Consider the following 9,916-nt stretch of genomic DNA (forward strand, 5'->3'; position numbering starts at 1 on the left):
AAGTCCCCACTAATGACATACACAAAACAGGTGCGGAACAGACAGACAAAACTAAACGACACAGAAACAACGATCGGTGGCAGCTAATAGGCCGGCGACGACGACCGCCGAGCGCCGCCCGACCGAGGAGGGGCGCCACTTTCGTTGGATCCTGTGACAAACGTATAAAATCAGCAGGGGATCAAATACTTTTTTCCCTCACTGTAAGCGACAGGACTGAAACCCAAGCCTGTGTGTAGCTGTAGAGCTTCAGAGGAACGGGGAAAGGGAAAATTTGGGGTCATGTACACACAACTTAATCCATGCATATAAAAGGCTGTGCTCATAGTTGAGTAGCCGCCACCCCTCGGCAAGCCTCAGAGTTTTGTTACTGCTGTAACCGTTGGTTCCCAGGCCTGGCCGATGCTGTGGCAATGTTGCGCTCTGGCCTGTCCTTTACTGGACTCCCCGAGGACTGAGAGAGGTGGCAGCAGGTTGAGGTGTGTGTACGTGTGTGCTTGTTTGCATTATTTTATGTGATACACACTTCTGTGAGTCAAGGCACAGTGTATGTGACTGTGTAAGACTGTGTGTGAGAACTGAGCAAAGGGGAGAACGGGGAAAATGCCAAACTCTCTTAAACAGAATTCAGCATCAACCAGGGCACAACTCTTAATGTTTGCGCGTATGGATCCTGGCCATTATTTAACCTGATAGGAGCACCACCTCCTATCAAAATGGAAATAGTTAGATAGATTCACACAGATGTCTATGAATCTTAACACAGAACGGGGAATGGGCTTCTGCTATTGACACAGATGTCTATGAATCAACACAGAACGGGGAATGGGCTTCTGCTGTTGACACATGTATCTCTTATTATTCAAAGAGATTCCAAAGAGATTCAATCTTATTCTCCCCTACAGTTTTCAAATAGAGCCACAGTATATTAACTATAACTGGGGATGGGCTTCTGCTGTTGACATATTTATCTCTTATTAAAAGAGATTAAGTTAAATCTTACTCCCTCCTATGGTATTCATATGGAATCATTTCAGATCATGGACATTAATTAGAGCTTTGATTGAGATCACCCTCAAGCTGACAACAGCTGCGTTTTGGGCTCGTCTTGATGTTGATTCCACCGTCTCACAGGGAGTTAATGGGATGAGAAAAATGTGCTGTTGCTTGTGTTGATTGTCGGCCTGTAAAACGCTAATAAAACTAAGAGCTTGTTAACACACATGGTTTATTTCTCTGTGGCTGTGGATTGTAAATCACGGTAAGCAGTGTCAACCCGAGCTGCCTCTGGCCTGCCGCACACAGTACCACTCGCATCCGTTTGTTTGTGTGTGTCTGTAACTGTATGTTTGTGTGTGTGTTTATTTGAGTGCATCTTCCTAATGACTACCTCTTACCTGGCTATGCAAATACACCTTAGGCTGGCATCAGTGTCCAATCTGTGTGAAGTGATAGTGAGTAGAGAAGAGTGAGAGTGTGTGGATGTGTGTGAGAGTGTGGAGCCAGGGGTGGATGATACAGGCTCTGGTGTGTGTATGTGATGGTGTTTGTGTGATGGTGTTTGTGTGTGTGTGCGTGGGTGGGTGCATACGACCCTGCCTGTGTGTGTGTGCATGTGCTCATGCCCTTGTGTGTACGTGCCTCTGTGTGTGTCCCCATGCAACCGCGTGTGTGTGTGTTTGTGTGTGTGCGTGTTGTGTTGTGTTAACCTCTATGGGCTACGTAACAGCCACTGGCAGCCTGTGGCGCGATTTTCAAAACCTTAAAAATCCTATTACTTCAATTTCTCAAACATATGACTATTTTACAGCTATTTAAAGACAAGACTCTCGTTAATCTAACCACACTGTCCGATTTCAAAAAGGCTTTACAACGAAAGCAAAACATTAGATTATGTCAGCAGAGTACCAAGCCAGAAATAATCAGACACCCATTTTTCAAGCCAGCATATAATGTCACCAAAACCCAGAAGACAGCTAAATGCAGCACTCACCTTTGATGATCTTCATCAGATGACAACCCTAGGACATTATGTTATACAATACATGCATGTTTTGTTCAATCAAGTTCATATTTATATCAAAAACCAGCTTTTTACATTAGCATGTGACGTTCAGAACTAGCATACCCCCCCGCAAACTTCCGGGGAATTCGCTAACATTTTACTAAATTACTCACGATAAACGTTCACAAAAAGCATAACAATGATTTTAAGAATTATAGATACAGACCTCCTCTATGCACTCGATATGTCCGATTTTAAAATAGCTTTTTGGTGAAAGCACATTTTGCAATATTCTAAGTACATAGCCCAGGCATCACGGGCTCGCTATTTAGACACCCGGCAAGTTTAGCACTCACCATAATCATATTTACTATTATAAAAGTTTGATTACCTTTTGTTGTCTTCGTCAGAATGCACACCCAGGACTGCTACTTCAATAACAAATGTTGGTTTGGTCCAAAATAATCCATCGTTATATCCGAATAGCGGCGTTTTGTTCGTGCGTTCCAGACACTATCCGAAATAGTAAAGAAGTGTCGCGCGCATGGCGCAATTCGTGACAATAAAATTCTAAATATTCCATTACCGTACTTCGAAGCATGTCAACCGCTGTTTAAAATCAATTTTTACGACATTTTTCTCGTAGAAAAGCGATAATATTCCGACAGGGAATCTCCTTTTCGGCAAACAGAGGAAAAAATCCCAAAGGCGGGGGCGGTCGGGTCACGCGCCTAAGCCCAGTGTCCCTTGATCGGCCACTTGAGAAAGGCGATAATGTGTTTCAGCCTGGGGCTGGAATGACGACATTCTGTTTTTTCCCGGGCTCTGAGCGCCTATGGATGACGTGGGAAGTGTCACGTTAGAGCAGAGATTCTTAGTAAATGATAGAGATGGAAAAGAAGTTCAAGAAATGGTCAGACAGGCCACTTCCTGTAAAGGAATCTCTCAGGTTTTGACCTGCCATTTGAGTTCTGTTATACTCACAGACACCATTCAAACAGTTTTAGAAAATTTAGGGTGTTTTCTATCCATATGTAATACGTATATGCATATTCTAGTTACTGGGTAGGAGTGGTAACCAGATTAAATCGGGTATGTTTTTTATCCAGCCGTGTCAATACTGCCCCCTAGCCCTAACAGGTTAATGCATGCATACGACCATGCGGTGTGTGTGTGTGTGTGTGTGTGTGTGTGTGTGTGTGTGTGTGTGTGTGTGTGTGTGTGTGTGTGTGTGTGTGTGTGTGTGTGTGTGTGAGTGCAGCAGTGCAGCAGTGCAGACTAGGAGCCCAACACACACTCCAACATCTTGGCAGCATACACAGTGCAGGAGTACTGCTCTCCAGCAACAGCAGCAGCAGCAGCCCAGCCAGCCTCTGTGACTTGGACATGCAATCTTTTCCATTCTTTATTATATCTGATTTCATATAATGTTTTCTAAAAGTATTGAACAACACAAGTTCATTACATTACGCATGCCTTGGCCCCGGGATGATTTAGAGCGAACACACTGAGAGGGGGCGAACCAAATAAAAGTGTAAAAAGCCAAATGAAAGCAGCGAAGCGCTAAAGTCCACACCGACCTCATGCTTTGGTTGCCGTGCCAGAAAAGTGTCTCGATCCAGCGAGAGACCATTCCTCATTCAATTACATGTTCCATGTGTGCGTTCCAATAAGGCTTTAGGCAGAGGGGCTTCTGAGCAGGTCTGATCTCGCTCTTGCACACACACACACACACACACACACACACACACACACACACACACACACACACACACACACACACACACACACACACACACACACACACACACACACACACACACACACACACACACACACGCATACGAACACATGCACGAAAACGCATTTACACAGACGTTTAGGTACAGACAAACACACTGGGGGCTGGGGGCTGAGCGGGAAGCTAACAATTTCTAGAGTTATATACACACACACACACACACACACACACACACACACACACACACACACACACACACACACACACACACACACACACACACACACTACTCTAACGCTGAACTTGCTGCCTATTTAAACAGGACAGCACACAGCTGTGTGTGTGTGTGTGTGTGTGTGTGTGTGTGTGTGTGTGTGTGTGTGTGTGTGTGTGTGTTTATACAATGGGTGGGTCTAATCTTGGATGTTGATTGGTTAAAACCGCATTCCAGCCAGTGTCTATTCCACAAGTTTCCACCAGCTAAAGCTATGATGTTGAAATGCCTATTTACTCTGTTCCATCTCACTGCACAATCCACTGTCTCATCTGCCCAGCCAGGAAATTTATAAATTTGATCTCCACTATAAAAAGCATCAAGACATTATCTCCCATTTGTTTTAGAGTAGCATTTGGTTTTCAACAGCAGAGATTTGTATAAACCTTGCTGTCTGTCTCTTCGACATTTGCAATATTGTTTCAATATTGAAATTCGATCTCTAGCTGTCCCACATTAATGTACGAGTCGGGACGAGACAGAAAGGCAGTCGAAATCTTGAATCAGCTGGCATCATTTTTTTGGATATATACTAGAAATGTCAATAGAAAACAAGTAAAACTAAATGAATTGCAGCTAGTTTTCAGTCTTTCCAGCTTCAGTTTGAAGTGATTATGTTAGCTGTGTTGTTGGCTAGCTCCTCTGAACAACAGTGACCTGACGAGTGAGTACAATTTCTATGCCAGGTGAAATTGTGCATTATTAGCTCGTTGTTATGGATATATCCAAATAAATGTCACTAGAAAACAGCTTAAACAAACACAAATGTGGCTACTTTGCTGTTATTCTGGCTGCACTGTTTGACGTGACTGTAAGTTAGGATAAAAATGTTGTCAGCCAGTATGGCAATGGAACATTTTGAACGAACGACTGGGTCACGTTCATAGATACAGAACAAAAAGACAACGCGTCTCTGGCAACCAAACTGATAGAACAAACGACCAGCCGGCTTGGGTAGCTTTGTGTCGGGACTATATCTTGTGGAAGGATTAAATAGTATGAATAAATTCATCAAAATAAAGTTTTATAAAAGTGATAATGTCCTCGAAGCCGGTGTTTAGAGGATATGTTGGCATGGTTTGCTGGCCCGAGACGAAATCAAGGTCAATATACAGCACATTCGGAAAGGATTCAGACTCCTTGAATTTTTCCACATTTTGTTACGTTACAGCCTTATTCTAAAATGTATTAAATATATAAAATTCCTCATCAGTCTACACACAATACCCAATAATTACAAAGTGAAAACAGGTTTTTAGACATTTTAGCAATTTTTTTTTTTTTAACTATTCAGTATTCAGACCCTTTGCTATGAGAGTCGAAATTGAGCTCAGGTGCCCCCTGTTACCATTAATCATCCTTAAGATGTTTCTACAACTTCATTGGAGTCCATTGGAATCCATTGGACATGATTTATATAAGTCCCACAGTTGACAGTGCATGTCAGAGCAAAAACCAAGCCTTGAGGTCGAAGGAATTGTCCATAGAGCTTCGAGACAGAAATGACAAATAATGTTTGCAGCACTGGTCCCTAAGTCCCCAAGAACACAGTGGCCTCCATCATTCTTAAAAGGAATATGTTTGGAACCACCAAGACTCTTCCTAGAGCTGGCTGCCTGGCCAAACTGAGCAATCGGGGGAAAGGGCCTTGGTTAGGGAGGTGACCAAGAACCCGATGGTCACTCTGACAGAGCTCTAGAGTTCCTCTGTGGAGATGGGAGAACCTTCCAGAAGGACAACCATGATTGCAGCATTCCACCAATCAAGCCTTTATGGTAGAGTGGCCAGAAGGAAGCCACTCCTCAGTAAAAGGCACATGACAGCCTGCTTGGAGTTTGCTGAAAGGCATCTAAAGGACTCTCAGACCATGAGAAACAAGGTTCTCTGGTCTTATATAACCAGGATTGAACTCTTTGGCCTGAATGCCAAGCGTCACGTCTAGAGGAAACCTGGCACCATCCCTTACGGTGAAGCATGGTGGTGGCAGCATCATGCTCTGGGGATGTTTTTCCGCGTCAGGGACTGGGAGACTAGTCAGGATCGAGGCAAAGATGAACGGAGCAAAGTACAGAGATCCTTGATGAAAACCTGCTCCAGAGCACTCAGGACCTCAGACTGGGGAGAAGATTCATCTTCCAAAAGGACAATGACCCAAAGCACACAGCCAAGACAACGCAGGAGTGACTTTGGGACAAGTCTCTGAATGTCCTTGAGTGGCCCAGCCAGAGCCCGGGCTTGATCCCAATTGAACATCGTTGGAGAGACCTGAAAATAGCTGTGCAGCAACGCTCCCCATCCAACCTGACAGAGCTTGAGAGGATCTGCAGAGAAGAATAGGAGAAACTCCCCAAATACAGGTGGGCCAAGCTTGTAGTGTCATACCCAAAAAGACTTGAGGATGCTTCAACAAAGTACTGAGTAAAGGGTATGAATACTTATGTAAATGTGCTATTTCAGTTTTATAATTTTCTTAAACTAGGAAAGATTTCTAAAAAACAGTTTTTGCTTTGTCATTATGGGGTATTATGTGTAGATTGATGAGGGGAAAAAAACTATTTAATCCATTTTAGAATAAGACTGTAAAATAACAAATATGGAAAAAGTCAAAGGGTCTGAATATGTTCTGAATGCACTGTATATTCACTCACAGATCAAATGTTATGAGATGTGTGTCTGACAACTATCATTTCTATATGAACTTTGTTAATAAGAACGATTGTTTTAATTTGCTAAATTGTGATTACTTCGCTACTATGGCCTATTTATTGCCTTACCTCCTCACGCCATTTGCACACACTGTATATAGACTTTCTTTTTTTTCTACTGTATTATTGACTGTATGCTTGTTTATTCCATGTGTAACTCTGTGTTGTTGTATGTGTCGCACTGCTTTGCTTTATCTTGGCCAGGTCGCAGTTGTAAATGAGAGCTTGTTCTCAACTAGCTTACCTGGTTAAATAAAGGTGGAAAAAAATACAAAAATGTGAATGTTTTTTTCCCATGAACCCATCATCATCACTAAACTGTTATGTGTTTGTCTCTTACAGTCCCAGCTGATCTGTCCCGTCAGAGACCCCGAGAACATCACACAGGTATGGATACTTCTCTTTCAAACATCCAAATGTTAAATGTCAGTCACATGAATTCATTGGGGAAGTACAGGTTTGGAGAACTTCTCAATGGCTAATAGGTTTTGGTTCAGGTCTTGTTAGTGTGTTACAGTTGCCTGGCTGTCAATTCACAAATGCACGTGAGAAAAGTGTCCCAGCTGATCTGTTACATTGGTGTGGTTCAAAGACATTTTCTCCTATCAATAATCATTGGGAAACAGTGCAGACCGACCGTCCACTACAGCTGTTCTGATCTTGCTTCTTCTTAATGTCTTTTGGAAGTTAATCAGTACTGTAGCGATGTGATGCGACTATACTGTATGACTAACTGCTTGATTACAATCAGTTAGTTTATCACACAAGTAAGAAAACACAGATGTACTACACAAGCTCACATACACACACACAGACTGGTTACACACCCACATCCCACATACCCCTCTCTTTACACCCCCATATGTCCCCCACCTCCCATTGCCCATCTTCATGGCATGTGAATGTGGAATCTGACATTGTGATTTTGATTTGGGGGTCTCTCTTTCTCGCTCTCCCTCTCATGCTTTAATTTCACTTGAGAGCGCTCCTCCTCCTCTCCACCAGTTTCTCTGCCTGCAGGGCCTTGTGGCAGCCTGTTTGACTTTTATTGCGCTGGCCGGCACGCAGGCGATAAGGGAGCAGCCAGTCATCTGCTTTTAGAGCCCCACTCAATTAGTTGTAATGTGTGTGTGTGTGTGTGTGTGTGTGTGTGTGTGTGTGTGTGTGTGTGTGTGTGTGTGTGTGTGTACATATGCATGTGTTTGTGGACCAATGGCTGAGTACTAATGAGCCTAGCAGCTCATTCCGCTTTGATCCAGATTACAGGCCCTCTGCTGGACCTGGTCCTAGCTCTGCATCACCCTCCAAACCACCTCCCTCTATCGGTACAGCTAATTGGTCCTGCTCTCTCCTTACTCATCTACTGATTGGACGACCAGTTCCAAGAGGATTTGGGTATTTTATGAGCAGAGCGGTGGGCGGCTGGCGTCAGGCTTGGCGGACTGTGGGTGTGTATGTGTGTGTGTAGAGGCCCCCCAGTGCCCTGTCAACCCCCAGCCCGTGGTGTCACCATGGGGCCATTAAGGCCTGCTGTATGTATGTTTTCCTAGAACCTCCAGACAGACTGCTGTGCTGCTACTGGTTCTGCTGTGGAGGGATGGTATAATGCTGGCAGGCCTGTTACTGTACAACACACACACATCAGCAGACACACAGGGGGTTTCTCAGCATACTATCGTGCTCTAAGCACGCAAATTGGAGCACGCATCAGTCGGAGAATGAGTCCAAATCAAAGTCTGTGAAATGGAGGATGAAGGGCACTTCTTGGACGCGTACTTCGCTTGTAAACATTTCGAAGCATGCATCAATGCAAGCTTCAATGGAAAGTATGCACAGAAATATAACGCAACCCCGTAAAAAACTATGCAAAATTTATTGAAATCAATGGTGGACATTATTTGGGCTGAAGCGAGAGAAAATAAACTCTGACTACAGAATGAAATATTTCCCATTTACATCTTATATGTTGCCTGACTACAATATTTTATCTTGATACGTTAATAAATTAATTCTGTGTTAATTCTGGCAGGTTTACCTGCCTACAATACCTACTGTAGAGAGCTTAGATCGCAACCCCATAGTCAATAGGGCTAACTGGCTAGCTAGCTATAGTGGTGGTGAGTTGACTCCAAAATAATAGATTCCTCGACTCCTGGTACCAACACATCCTCCGTTAGCAACTTCTCCCAACCATCCAGGAACAGTTTGGTGATGAACAATGCCTTTTCCAGCATGATGGAGCACCTTGCCATAAGGCAAAAGTGATAACTAAGTGGCTCGAGGAACAAAACATTACTATTTTGGGTCCATGGCCAGGAAACTCCCCAGACCTTAATCCCATTGAGAACGTGTGGTCAATCCTCAAGAGGCGGGTGGACAAACAAAAATCCACAAATTCTGACAAACTCCAAGCATTGATTATGCAAGAATGGGCTGCCATCAGTAAGGATGTGGCCCAAAAGTTAATTGACAGCATGACAGGGTAGATTGCAGAGGTCTTGAAAAAGAAGGGTCAACACTGCAAATATTGACTCTTTGCATCAACTTCATGTAATTGTCAATAAAAGCCTTTGACACTTATGAAATGCTTGTAATTATACTTCAGTATTCCATAGTAACATCTGACAAAAATATCTAAACACACTGAAGCAGCAAACTTTGTGGAAATTAATATTTGTGTCATTCTCAAAACTTTTGGCCACGACTGTACAATAGTGATGCACAGGTTGAATTATAACCCACAGTCCTCGGGGGGGGCGGGTTTAAGGTCATGAAATACTGTGTTGATGAAGGGCGGGTGGGTGGCGGGCGGGTTGAATAATGATGAAACAATACCTATGGGTAGAAAAAGTTCATGCCAATCCACAGTGGCCAAAAGGACAATGTCGGAGTTTAATTCAATACGAGAAAAGCAGCGAAAGGGAGAGTTAAAAATAAAGAGAAGCGAGGGCCAGAAAATTCATTTTTGGGAAAGATTTGGTGAAGTGGTAAAAGAGGATGATGGTTGTGTGTGATTGTGAGGCGCTATACAAATTCGACAGTCACAAGACGGGGACTTCAAATAGGCCTATGGCACGTCAAGGGAACTGTAGCCTACTGTTCAGATGGGATAAATGGAAACAGAAATCTGGAAACTGACAGTAGGTCTATAACCTGTCATATAGCTTTAATATTAACTCCTGCAGAATTAA

The 9,916-nt window shown here is 43.4% G+C and overlaps 1 long non-coding RNA gene across 1 annotated transcript in view; it reads left to right on the forward strand.

Moving 5' to 3' along the window:
• Positions 1-7,590, forward strand: part of LOC123724506 (uncharacterized) — a 140,299-nt gene extending 132,709 nt beyond the window's left edge. The window contains exon 3 of the long non-coding RNA XR_014379112.1: positions 7,068-7,590. This is a non-coding gene — a long non-coding RNA (uncharacterized LOC123724506). The remainder of the gene's footprint in view (positions 1-7,067) is intronic.
• Positions 7,591-9,916: the final 2,326 nt, after the last annotated feature.

The sequence above is a fragment of the Salmo salar genome, chromosome 10 (assembly GCF_965601325.2).
Source record: "Salmo salar chromosome 10, fSalSal1, whole genome shotgun sequence".
Lineage (NCBI taxonomy): Eukaryota > Metazoa > Chordata > Actinopteri > Salmoniformes > Salmonidae > Salmo > Salmo salar.